At 47.4% G+C, this 13,470-nt stretch overlaps 1 protein-coding gene across 1 annotated transcript in view; it reads left to right on the top strand.

Annotated features, from left to right (window-relative positions):
- The window catches only part of NT5DC1 (5'-nucleotidase domain containing 1), a 252,604-nt gene that overhangs the window by 215,317 nt on the left and 23,817 nt on the right, over positions 1-13,470 (top strand). The gene's annotated exons all lie outside the window — the stretch shown is intronic.

The raw sequence follows: 13,470 nt of genomic DNA on the forward strand, positions 1-13,470 counted from the left end.
ACTAATCAGTTGATGCAAAGCAGCCGTGACTAGTCAGATGAGAATCCCCCCAGCAATTAGGTGCTGTCAGCTGGAGTACTGCAGGTAGAGTTTGCTCCTGCACACAACTGCTCTCAGCCCCCAGTATAGAGGGCATGTTTGGAGAGGAGGAGGGCAGGGCAGAGAACAGCAGCATTCCACCAATTTTTGGCTGACATATGATTCCTTAGGGACCATACAGAGCTGATATAAGTTCGAGCAGACCCTGGGCTGCTTCAGCTCAAGGCTGTGGCTGGAGTAGCTGTGGCTTCAGAATCAGCGATCTGTAAACAACTTTCAGATTCCAACCAGATCTTGGCACGGGTGAGAATCTAGTCCAAAGGCCTCTCCATTTACTCTTTTCATTTTAATAGATAGATAGTAGAAAGAGCGCTACTTTGTAACTGCAGTTAATAAAGGAAAAAATGTTAGTAAGCATTCAGGAAGCTTTTCAGAGATTAGGGAAAAAGAAATGTCTTGAATAAGTGGTCAAGAGGGCCTGTCAGAATTATTGTAATCAATGGTGCAATAGTATGGCGCAGTATTTTGAGGAAGCCTCTGAAAGACATGACTAGAAATCTGTATTTGAGACTTTGAAGGTCCTAGTTGGCTATTCATTCTCATGGCTTCTGCCAGTTAAGGACAAAAATGGAAAATAATAGGATATTGATGCACAACTTGAGCACTGGCATGAGCACTCTTGTGAATTAATAACTCCCACCAAGATGTAAACTACAAGTTAGTCCAAAAATGAACCCAAACGAAAACAGGCTGGTAACAGTTACAGAATGATAAAGCGCCTGGTCTTGACAAAATTATATCAGAACAGCTGCAGAGTGGAGGCCCAGATTTAGTTCACTGGTTTTATCGAGTTGCCTAAACAGTTTGGGAAACTGGTCACTTTCCAGAAGGTTTGGAAAGAGACTGCATCATTATTTTTTCAAAAAAGAGTGATCCACTTGCTCAAACAATAGAGGAATAACACTGCTGCCAGTCCCAGGGAAGGGATTTACAATCATACTACTGAATTGACTGAAATACTGTCCCAACCCAAAAATGAGAGACGACTGCTGTGGTTTCTGTACAAACCATGCTATATACGCTCTGTGGAATGTTATTGGCAAGCCAGACTGACAAAAGGAAGTTAACATGGCATTTATAGACTCAGTGCATCAACCACTACTCTGGATATTGCTGCGCCAGTCCAGGGTGCCTCAGGACTGAGTGTACCTAGTGGAGGAACTGTACCACGGTTGCATTACAGACTTGTTTTCAGTAAATCAGTGGTATGTCAGGGATGCATTCACTCACCAACCTTATTTCCTGTTCTAAGAGACTATCTGACCACAAAGTTCATAGACTCATAGACTCATAGGCTTTAAGGTCAGAAGGGACCATTATGATCATCTAGTCTGACCTCCAGCATGATGCAGGCCACAAAAGCTGACCCACCCACTCCTGGAATAATTCTCTCCCTTGACTCAGCTGTTGAAGTCCCCAAATCATGATTTAAAGACTTCAAGTCGCAGAGAATCCTCCAGCAAGCGACCCCTGCCCCATGCTGCGGAGGAAGGCGAAAAACCTCCAGGGCCTCTGCCAATCTACCCTGGAGGAAAATTCCTTCCCGACCCCAAATATGGCGATCAGCAGAACCCCGAGCATGTGGGCAAGATTCTCCAGCCAGACCCGCATTGACCATTGATACTAATTACCTGCGATGGCACGTTATTGACCTATTGACTAAAATCACGTTATCCCATCAAACCATCCCCTCCATAAACTTATCAAGCTTAATCTTAAAGCCAGAGAGGTCTTTCGCCCCCACTGTTTCCCTCGGAAGGCTGTTCCAGAACTTCACCCCTCTGACGGTTAGAAACCGTCGTCTAATTTCAAGCCTAAACTTCCCGATGGCCAGTTTATATCCATTTGTTCTCGTGTCCACATTAGTACTGAGCTGAAATAATTCCTCTCCCTCCCTGGTATTTATCCCTCTGATATATTTAAAGAGAGCAATCATATCCCCCCTCAGCCTTCTTTTGGTGAGGGTAAACAAACCGAGCTCCTCGAGTCTCCTTTCATACGACAGGTTTTCCATTCCTCGGATCATCCTAGTGGCCCTTCTCTGTACCCGTTCCAGTTTGAGTTCATCCTTTTTAAACATGGGAGACCAGAACTGCACACAGTACTCCAAATGAGGTCTCACCAGTGCCTTGTATAACGGAAGCAGCACCTCCTTATCCCTACTAGAAATACCTCGCCTAATGCATCCCAAGACCGCATTAGCTTTTTTCACGGCCACGTCACATTGCCGACTCATAGTCATCCTGCGATCAACCAGGACTCCGAGGTCCTTCTCCTCCTCCGTTACTTCCAACCGATGCGTCCCCAGCTTATAACTAAAATTCTTGTTAGTCATCCCTAAATGCATCACCTTACACTTCTCACTATTAAATTTCATCCTATTACTATTACTCCAGTTTACAAGGTCATCCAAGTCTCCCTGCAGGATATCCCGATCCTTCTCCGAATTGGCAATACCTCCCAACTTTGTGTCATCCGCAAACTTTATCAGCCCACTTCTACATTTGGTTCCGAGGTCAGTAATAAATAGATTAAATAAAATCGGACCCAAAACCGAACCTTGAGGAACTCCACTGGTAACCTCCCTCCAACCTGACAGTTCACCTTTCAGTACGACCCGCTGCAGTCTCCCCTTTAACCAGTTCTTTATCCACCTCTGGATTTTCATATCGATCCCCATCTTTTCCAATTTAACCAATAACTCCTCATGCGGTACCATATCAAACGCTTTACTGAAATCGAGATATATTAGATCCACCGCATTTCCTTTATCTAAAAAATCTGTTACTTTCTCAAAGAAGGAGATCAGATTGGTTTGGCACGATCTGCCTTTCGTAAAACCATGTTGTAATTTGTCCCAATTGCCATTCACCTCAAGGTCCTTAACTACTTTCTCCTTCAAAAAATTTTCCAAGACCTTGCACATTACAGATGTTAAACTAACAGGCCTGTAGTTACCCGGGTCACTTTTTTTCCCCTTCTTGAAAATAGGAACCACATTAGCTATTCTCCAGTCCAACGGTACCACCCCCGAGTTTACAGATTCATTACAAATTATCGCTAACGGGCTTGCAATTTCTCGCGCCAGTTCCTTTAATATTCTCGGATGAAGATCATCCGGTCCGCCCGATTTAGTCCCGTTAAGCTGTTCGAGTTTGGCTTCTACCTCGGATACGGTAATGTCAACTCCCCCTCCTTTATTCCCCTCTGTCACGCTGCCTCTATTCCTAAGCCCTTCATTAGCCTCATTAAAGACCGATGCAAAATATTCGTTTAGATATTGTGCCATGCCTAGATTATCCTTAATCTCCATTCCATCTACAGTCTTCAGCGGTCCCACTTCTTCTTTCTTTGTTTTCTTCCTATTTATATGGCTATAAAACCTCTTGCTATTGGTTTTAATTCCCCTCGCAAGGTCCAACTCTACCTGGCTTTTGGCCTTTCTCACTCCATCTCTACATGCTCTGACCTCAATAAGGTAGGTTTCTTTGCCGATCCCTCCCCTCTTCCACTCTTTGGCCTTGGCTACACTTGCCGATGTACAGCGCTGTGAGGTAAACCTGACTTCGTGCAGCTGAGTAGGGAAAGTGCTGCACTCTGTCCACACTGACAGCTGCCCAGCACACTGTCGTGGCCACATTTGCGGCAATTGCAGCGCTGTTGGGAGCGGTGCTTTATGGGCAGCTATCCCACAGAGCACCTTTTCCCATTCTGGCGCCGTGGGTTGTGGGAAGGGGGCGTGGGTGCGGGGGATTCTGGGTCCTGTCCCAATGCCCCGTGATGCATCGCTTTGCATCCCAGAAATCCCTTTGTTTCCGTCCACCTTTGGCGCCATCTTTCAACGGTTTCAGAGTGCAGCGCGATCTGTCTGCGGGAAATGGAGTCCGAACTGCTGAGGCGTATGCTGACGAGTCTCGCCAGCACGTCACGTTTGGCTGTCGAACTATTCCTTAAGATCCAAAGTGACAGTGAGAGTGAGGGTGAGGAGTCTGACGATGCTATCGAGCCACGTAACGCGTACGATACGAAATTGCTTGTGGCATTCACGGACATGCTCAGCACCGTGGAACGCCGCTTTTGGGCTCGGGAAACAAGCACTGAGTGGTGGGATCACATCGTCATGGAAGTCTGGGATGATGAGCAGTGGCTGCAGAACTTTCGGATGAGAAAAGCCACTTTCATGGGACTGTGTGAGGAGCTCGCCCCCACCCTGCGGCGCAAGGACATGAGATTGAGAGCTGCCCTGCCAGTGGAGAAGCGGGTGGCTATTGCAATCTGGAAGCTGGCAACTCCAGACAGCTACCGGTCGGTCGCAAACCAGTTTGGAGTGGGAAAGTCGACCGTTGGAATCGTGTTGATGCAAGTTTGCAAGGCCATTAATCGCATCCTACTCAGAAGAACCGTGACTCTGGGTAACGTGGAGGAAATAGTGGATGGCTTTGCACAAATGGGGTTCCCTAACTGTGGAGGGGCGATAGATGGGACGCACATTCCTATTCTGGCACCACCCCACCTAGGATCCGAGTACGTTAATTGGAAGGGGTATTTCTCTATGGTTCTCCAGGCGCTTGTGGATCACCGTGGGCGTTTCATTGACATTAACACAGGCTGGCCCGGAAAGGTGCATGACGCACGCATCTTTCAGAACACTTGGCTGTTCAGGAAGATGCAGGCCGGGACTTTTTTCCCAGAGCGGAAGATCATGGTAGGGGAAGTTGAAATGCCCATTGTGATCCTTGGAGATCCCGCTTACCCGTTAATGCCGTGGCTCATGAAACCCTACACAGGGAGACTTGACAGCAGCAAGGAACGGTTCAACTACAGGCTGAGCCAGTGCCGAATGACTGTGGAGTGTGCCTTTGGCCGTTTAAAGGGCCGCTGGCGATCTCTGTATGGGAAGCTGGACTTGGCTGAAAACAGCATCCCCGCGGTTATATCTGCGTGCTGTGTCCTCCATAATATTTGTGAAGGGAAGGGTGAAAGCTTCACTCAGGCATGGACCTCCGAGGTTCAACACCTGGAGGCTGAATTTGCACAGCCAGAGAGCAGGGCTATTACAGGGGCCCAGCGCGGGGCTGCAAGGATTAGGGATGCCTTGAGGGAGCAATTTGAGGCTGAAAACCAGCAGTGATATCTGGTGCCCTGCACAGGAGTGAAGTGCAGTAGTTCCAATCTTTAGGAATCAGTGTCTGCTTAGCAGACAAGCAGACTTGCAGTGCCTGTTTAGTTCCTGGGCTAAGGAGTCTTTTACTTTATGCAATAATAAAGAATGTTTTCAAAGCCAAAGAATCCATTTATTGAAAAGAAAAAAAAATTATTTATTGAAAAGAAACAAGGGGGTGGAGTGGGGAACAGTACAATCACAGATTCGCATATGTCCTGTCTGGTGTGCTGTGCAGTGAGTGCTGCACTTCAGGATAGCTATACTGCATGGTGATGGGGGATGAATGCAGAGGGTAAGGGTCGTGGTTTTCAGGGCTGGGTGGTGAAGATACTGGTGTTGGAGGCAGCGGGTGGCGTGAAGAACACGGAAGTTGGGGAAAGTGGGTTGGAGGTGACAGTGGGGCACAACGGAAAGAGTTTTGGGACAAGGGCTGTAGGGGGGGGTGGCGTTTGCGTTTGCGGTACTGCTCCTCTTTCTGCATGGCTACCAGCTCCTGGATAGCATCTGCTTGGCGCTCCAGGATGCTTATGAGCCTATCAGTGCTTTGCTGCCGGTGCGCGGTGCTTTGCCGCCGGTGCGCTGCATTTTCCTGGCGGATCCTGCTTTCTCTCTCCCTCCAGTCCTGTGCTTTCTCATTCTCTTTAATAGATTGCTGCATCACTTCTTGCAGCATGTCTTCTTTGCTTTTTCGCGGTTTCTTCCTGAGTCTTTGCAGTCTCTGAGCAGGCGATAAGAGGGACGGCTGAGGTCTCAAGGTTGATGCAGCTGTATAGGCAAAATGCAACATTTAACAGAGGCAGCATTGTTCATACCAGACAGAGTAATGATCCCCCCCGCACTTAAGGAGTAGAAAACACACAGGGTCTACACAATAGCATAATTTTCCCGTCCGAAACAGAGCACACATATCCCACGGGAGCCTCACAATGGTGAGTAAGGGGGACTGATTGTTTCAGGGCTGCACTGTCCTCTGGGTTTCTGTGCCTTGGGGAGAGCCAACAGCTTCAGGGGGCACCTACACTGAACACTGTCCCAACATTTTCCACAGGAGTTCGTCCTGGATGATATCTCGCTGCTGAGGGTGACCTGGGAAGCAAGGGAGGGTATTCTACTGCAATGCGGCTTCCGCCCTGGCCCATATGCAGCTTGCCTGTGTGCAGCAATGGTCCCCCCTCCCCTCGCGGCACAGTGGTGCGGACACTTTAGCCTGGCTGGGACAAGGACCACGGCGGCTCTCCCGATAAACCTGCGCAAACGCATTGCACACGTTCTGGATGAGACATTCGAGGAGATTACCGAGGCCGATTACCGCGATGTGATAAACCACATCAATGCACTATTCCGCATCTAGGCATGCATGCCTAACCCTCCTCTCCCAAAGAGCCCGCACCGAAAAAATTCCTTCCCGAAAGAAAAAAAAAAACTGCTTACCGGGAACCTGCTCTTCCGTTTGTCCTCCACCAAGTACCGGCCGCTGCAACTGGCTACCTTCCTCCTGGCTCGAGAAGAGCTCCTGGCTGCATGGCTCCAGGGATTCCGGGGTGTCTCCATCAGGCCCACCACCATCACTCCCGTTTTCCTCCTCCTCCTCCTCTTCCTCCTCCCCCCCCTCCCCCACACCGGCTCTGAAGTGTCCATGGTAGTGCTCGGAGTGGAGGTGGGGTTAACCCCAAGTATTGCATCCAGCTCTTTGTAGAATCGGCAGGTCACGGGGGGAGCACCCGAGCGGCCGTTTGCATCGCGGGCTTTGCGGTAGGCACTCCGCAGCTCCTTCACTTTAATCCTGCACTGCAGGGGGTCCCGGTCATGGCCCCTTTCCATCATGTCCTTTGATACCTTCCCGAAGGTATCGTAATTCCTACGGCTGGAGCGCAGCTGGGACTGTACAGCTTCCTCCCCCCAAACACTGATGAGGTCCAGCAACTCGCCATTGCTCCATGCTGGGGCTCGCTTAGCGCGTGGAGGCATGGTTACCTGGAAAGATTCACTGATAGCACTCCACGCCACGCCGGGCTGAGCAAACAGGAAGGGGATTTTTAAAATTCCCGGGGAATGTAAAGGGTCGGTCACATGGTTGGTTACCTGAGGCCAGGGCAGTAGAGTTTGAACTGATGACCAGAGTGGCTAGAACAGGCATTGTGGGATACTGCCGAATAATTCTGGAGGACATTCACAGCGCATTGGGCGGCCACACTGGCGCCGCAGCGCTGCAGCGGCAGCGCTGCACTCGCTATTCCTCTCGGAGAGGTGGAGTACATGCAGCGCTGCAACCACGGAGATACAGCGCTGCAAATGCCTTGCCAGTGTGGATGGGGAGTGAGTTACAGCGCTGGGGGCGGCTTTACAGCGCTGCAACTCGCAAGTGTAGCCAAGGCCTTTGTACGCTTTCTGTTTTTTCTTAATCACCCGTCTGAGACGCTCGCTCATCCAGCTCGGTCTAAATCTCCTGCCTACGAACCGTTTTCCCTTTCTCGGGATACAGGCCTCCGACAGCTCGTGCAACTTCAACTTGAAATAATCCCAGGCGCCTTCCGCCTTTAGATCCGTAAATATGTTAGTCCAATCCACTTCCCTAACTAGTCGCCTTAATTTATTAAAGTTAGCCCTTTTGAAATCGTAAACCCTAGTCTCCGATTTAATTCTGTTAATCCTTCCATTTAGTTTAAACCGAATTAGCTCATGATCACTTGAGCCAAGGTTGTCCCCTACAACCATTTCCTCAACGAGGTCCTCACTACTCACCAAAACCAAATCTAAAATGGCATCCCCCCTCGTCGGTTCAGCAACTACTTGATGAAGGAATTCATCAGCTAGCACGTCTAGGAAAATCTGAGCCCTATTATTGTTACTAGCATTTGTTCCCCAAGTTGATTGAAGCCAAAGGAGGAGATGGAAAGTTAAAGATTCTTTAAAGGATCTCAAGTATGCAGATGATATTGCATTACTTGGAGAGATTATTGACCAACTACAGCTAATGCTGGAAGAGCTGAGAAAAAATTAGGTCCCTGCAGCTGTGCCTACTGAGTCTCCTGATAACCTAAGGAGTCAGCTAGGCTGCCTGACAGATGCCCTGCCTGATTGGCTGAGGAAGTCAGCAGGGTGCTTCTTAAGCCCAGCAGCAGCAGTAGGTCATTGGCTGCTCAACGCATATGTCCATGGACTCTCTGACTCCCTGTGCTCTCCTCGCTCCAAGCCTGCTCCTGTTTTGTTCCTTCAGTGCTCCAGCCCAAATCCTACCCTGCACCCAGCCTTGTTCCCATTCTCTCCCAGCCCTGCTCCTGCCTTCCCTGAGTCCAGGTAATCCAGCTGTGTCCCTCGACTCTGATTCCTGGCTCAGACTCTGTCTCGACCCTTGGCTCTGGCATTCGGAGTCTGACTTATGTTCTGATCTTCAGCTCTGATCCCCAGCTCTGATTCTGCTTTGAGTTTGGGCTCTGGCCTTTGGACTCTGAGCACTAGGCCAGACTCCTGTTCCAACCAGTAGGCCTGATCACCTGCGACATGATTCCCTGACAGACTCTGTGGGACTTAAGATCAGTGGTGATAAAATAAAAGGTGTGGATGCCTTTTATAAAATAGAAACGAATGATCTGCTGACGTGCACCTAGATGGCAATAACATTGAATGGATGAATAGTTTTACATTAGGAGGCTCTATAACTGAAGAAGTCACATGTCAGATCAGTCTTGCATCAATGACAGTTCAGTATCTTCAAAGGCATCTGTGTGGGTGGCAGGATGTCTGCGTGATAACTAAGATATGAGTGTTCAATGCAGTACTGATGACAACCCTGTTATATAGAGCAGAAACATGGCCATAAAAAACAGCTGAGGAGAGGAAACTAAACAGTTTTCAGTTCAAAAGTTATGGTGTATCTTAACATCCATTGGTTTGATTTTGTTACAAATGAGGAGATACTTAGACGATCCCAGAAAGTTGCAGTCTTGCACCAGTTGAGAACAAGTAGACAGCAATGGTAGGGTCATGTCCAATGTGCAGAAGAAGGTACGCTTTTACAGTATGTTTATAGAGGTGAGGTGAGGTGAAAGGAAGTAGAGCACAAGGCTAACCATGAATGCAGTTGGAAATGCAATTTTGAGAGTTTTAAGACGCCTAAAACCTCCCATATTGACTCTTGCCGAAGGAAGAAGACTTGCAAGGGATGGTTCAAGATGGAAATCCTTTCTACGTGCCACCATGGCTACACCATAGCCAAGTGGATCTGCTGCTGCTTCTTAGGATTTGAGGCAAAGTGTTGCCGTCCATATGGCTTTGGAGGTCAGACACTGGTTCTTAGAGGCTGTGGGATTTTTGCTGCCCAAATTGACATAAACAACATCTAAGTTCCTGTCAGTGGTTTACTAATATATTTAACAGCAAAAGTGAATGAGCAAATCTTTCTACTGCAGAAAAAAAATCTTATAATGTTGATTTATCTGGGATAAATGAGGGGTGTGTATAAATTGCTAATGTGGCACCTCTTCACTGTCAATCTTTCCTAAACACTTTTTTTTTTTTTTGGTGGGGGATAAATGGGTGAGTGTTTTCCTGAAGAATCCTCTGTTTTACTGCATGAAGAATATAGGATGGTAATGAGTGACAGGACTGCAAACAGGTTCTGAATAGTACAGCCCATGGATATCAACCAGAAATCTTTTACTCTGTGGGGGAGTGTGTGGAGTAAAAATATTTCTACCACATTCCTAGTCTCCCCCGCCCCCCCAGGGGAAAAAAAAAAAGACTGTTGAGAAGAACTATTCCTGGGCAGGGGGCCTAAGAACAAGGCATGCAGGCCAAATGTTTTTACGCATAATCCATTGGCTGGGCGATGATCCTGTTCACAATAACCACACACATTACTCATGGCCGTGCTAAGACTGCCTGTACAATGAGACTGTGTGTGGGGCTGCAGCGGGCCAGAGTATGGGTGCATTCTAATGCTGGTTTTTGCCTCCAATTTTTTGAACCGTATCCGGGGAAATTAATTACTAAAGGCTGTCCCAGATTCGCTTAGCAATTAAAAGTTCAAATGTGACTTAATCACAGCCCTGTCTCCTGCACTGGAAGGCATTGTACTTTAGGAAGGTACAATGCCTTCCAAAGTTTGCTGCAATATAAGGGGAGCAAACCCAGTGCTTACATTCTGTAAGGATGTGCAGCGTACACTACTTAGGATAACTAGCTAGCTCCCCTGCCAGGTGCTGGTGCTAGTGTGTGCTAGCAAGAAGCAGCCCTTGTGTACAGGAGAATGCAGGGATTGTGATTGTGTCCCATCTGTGTGCAACAGATACAACCATGTTGGAGGCTCTTCGGCCTTCCTCTCTTTTGCATTCATGTGGAAGCCTGACAAAATCTGCTAGAGCTGGTTGACTTTTTATTTTTATTTTTTAATTCTTTTGCAACAAAAATCCCTTTTTACCAGCTTTAATTAATTTCGTTTTTACTTAAGGATTTTTTATTCATTCAAGATGTAGCTTTCAGATGTTCTTGTTGTTCTTACTATAGGGTTTACAGGGAATATCTGTAACTTTGCAAAAAACAAAAAGAAAGTCTGGGATTGTCTCTGGAGAGAAAGCTGACATTTTTATTCTAGTCATACTGGACCAGAGAGAAATTAAATGTGAAGAATGACTCCAATATTTAACCCACAACCTGTTGCTGAAGAGGATTTTAATTAGGCATTGCAGACACCAGTCTCTTCTTCTTATCCCATTGCTGTTCTGTGGTCTGGTTTGTTTGAAATGCATTGCTGTCATCATTCTTGTAATGGGTGTGCAGGTGTGTCTATCACATAAATTACTTCCAGGTCTAGCATTAATGAAAATGTTTCTTGGCAGTCCCAACTAAAAGACTGAAGTATGAAGACTTAACTACTCTTACCCCCTATTGGTGGTCACTCTAGGTCAGACTTATGGGCACACTGGTGATGTGGTGAAGTGAAATCCTACCTCACTGTTGCTTTCTGCTTTCCTGTTCTATAGTTAGAGGATTTCTCTTTCCAGGATTGCCAATCTGGCACTCTTCACAAGCACAAATAATTTTAAAGGCTTCATGATTATTGGCTAATAGAAACTTTAGGAGGGTGTAATTTGAATCCATAGCCAGGGAATCTTTATGTGGTTTCAGTAACATGTAAGATCAATAACATTGACCTTTCCTTAACTGCAGGCTGAGTCTCTTCCTAGTCAGATATGGAACTCTGGTAATCAGGCATTTGGGGATGAGACTGGGAGCTTCTTAAGCATACTCACAGAGTAACCCTGGTATCTTTTTATAGGGGTGCAAGTGAAGGACAAAGCTTGGGAGTTCTCAAATTTGAGATCAAGGTTTGGTTTTACAATCAAGGCACCCTTTTCATTTGGAGATTACCGCAATGGGAAAATAATAAAATATGAGGACAGAAATTCCCCTAATATGTGGCATGAAGGCAGCCATTATATTTAACAATTTTTGTTTTGTTGGTTTGGTTTTAGTTCTGTTAAGAAGTTTGGGCTCTAACCCTAAGCCTTGTTCTCTCCCTATAGAGCAGTACAAGGGAGAAATTCCAGCTTCAAGATGGAGCAGTTCTCTCACTTGAAGAATGTCAGTGCATTTCCTCAGATTACAATTTAAATTGCTTAGTGAATCTGGCATAAAGATCCACAGAGACAGGAGGATGATCTTTTTTCCCCTGCCAATAAGCAGGGTCCTGACCTGTATACAAAGGCTTGTATGTGCTTTTTTGAATAATCAACTGGATAATTGGTATTTGCTTTTTGCAGCTCTCCTCCAGCTGGAAAGTGAATTTTTGTTTGATAGATAATCTAAATTGAACTCTAAATTGCCCTTAAAGATTTTCTTGGAAAGGTATTATTTGTGTACAAAGCAAACCAAAACAGCTGTCTTAATGAGAGAACAAAAGAATTGCTCAGCTTCTGGGTGACATGCTGTACTTGAAAACTAAAGGTGTTAGCTATCTCCACCTGTTCTCAGCAATGGAGAGAAACAAATATCTAGATCTGAATATGCCAATCAAACTCATTTTTCCCCTGCAAAATAGACACACTTAGAGAAAGTAGCACCAAGGAGTGCTAAAAAATTATCCTGGTTTCCTGAGTCAGGTCAAGCTGTTGAATCAATAGATTTATCTTGGTCAAAGATTGTTGGCATCTATCGGTATGTCTACACTGCAGCTAGGCAACTGTAGCTGGCCTGTGCCAGCTGACTCAGGCTCACAGGGCTCAGGCTGTGGGGCTGTTTAATTGTGGTGTAGATGTTCAGGCTGGAGCCCAGGCTCTAGGACCCTGCGAAGTGGGAGGTCCCAGAGCTCAGGCTGCAGCCCGAGCCCAAATGTCTACACTGCAATTAAACAGCCCCTCAGCTTGAGCCCTACAAACCTGTGTCAGCTGCAGTGTAGACAAGGCCGGCTCCAGGCACCAGCCGAGCAAGCTGGTGCTTGGGGCGGCAGATTGAACGAGGCGGCATTCCGCCCAATCCTAGGGCGGCACGGCTGCTTTTTTGTTGTTGTTGTTTTGTTCCGCTCCAGCCGCCCTGTAGGGGGTGGCGGCGCGGAGGACGGGAGCGCCCTGCAGCAAGCCTGGCAGGGCAATCCTCATTCTTCCCTCCCTGCCGACTGGAGTGGAGCCCTCCCGGCAGGGGGCACAGTGGGAGGGGCCATGTGGCAGCGCCCCGCTGTAGCCCTGGCCGCCCCCCTTCTCTCTCTCTCCCGCCCGCTCCCTTCCCCTCCCCCCCGCTAGCCGGTCCCCCTGCACCCGCGCTCCGGCCACGCCGCAGGTTTTTTTTTTTTGCTTTGCCGTTCTGGCCGCCCCCGTTTTGTTTTGTTTTTTTGTTTGTTTTTTTTGCTTGGGGCGGCCCAAAAGCCAGAGCCGGCCCTGAGTGTAGATATATCCTGAGTCTGTCTTCTGTTGTGGTCTCAGTGTGTATTGTCAAATTTCTTCTCTCCCATGGTTAGTTGCAATGGGAGATTAACAGGGGTCGTGACATAAATGTATCTGACATGACCCCTATTGTGATCAACAGTTATTCCAACATGTTCTAAAATTGTAAGAAAGCAGTTGAGTGGAAAACGAGGTGCAAAAGTTCACAAATCTGGAGGCGTATGTTGGGTTGTCTGCTGTTCTCTGAAATTATACTTTGCACACAAATGGCTTTTGCAGATATACTGTAGTGTGGTTTGCAATTTTGCTTAACTTTTTGCAGAGGCCTGC

The sequence above is a fragment of the Emys orbicularis genome, chromosome 3 (assembly GCF_028017835.1).
Source record: "Emys orbicularis isolate rEmyOrb1 chromosome 3, rEmyOrb1.hap1, whole genome shotgun sequence".
NCBI classification, from domain to species: Eukaryota; Metazoa; Chordata; order Testudines; family Emydidae; genus Emys; species Emys orbicularis.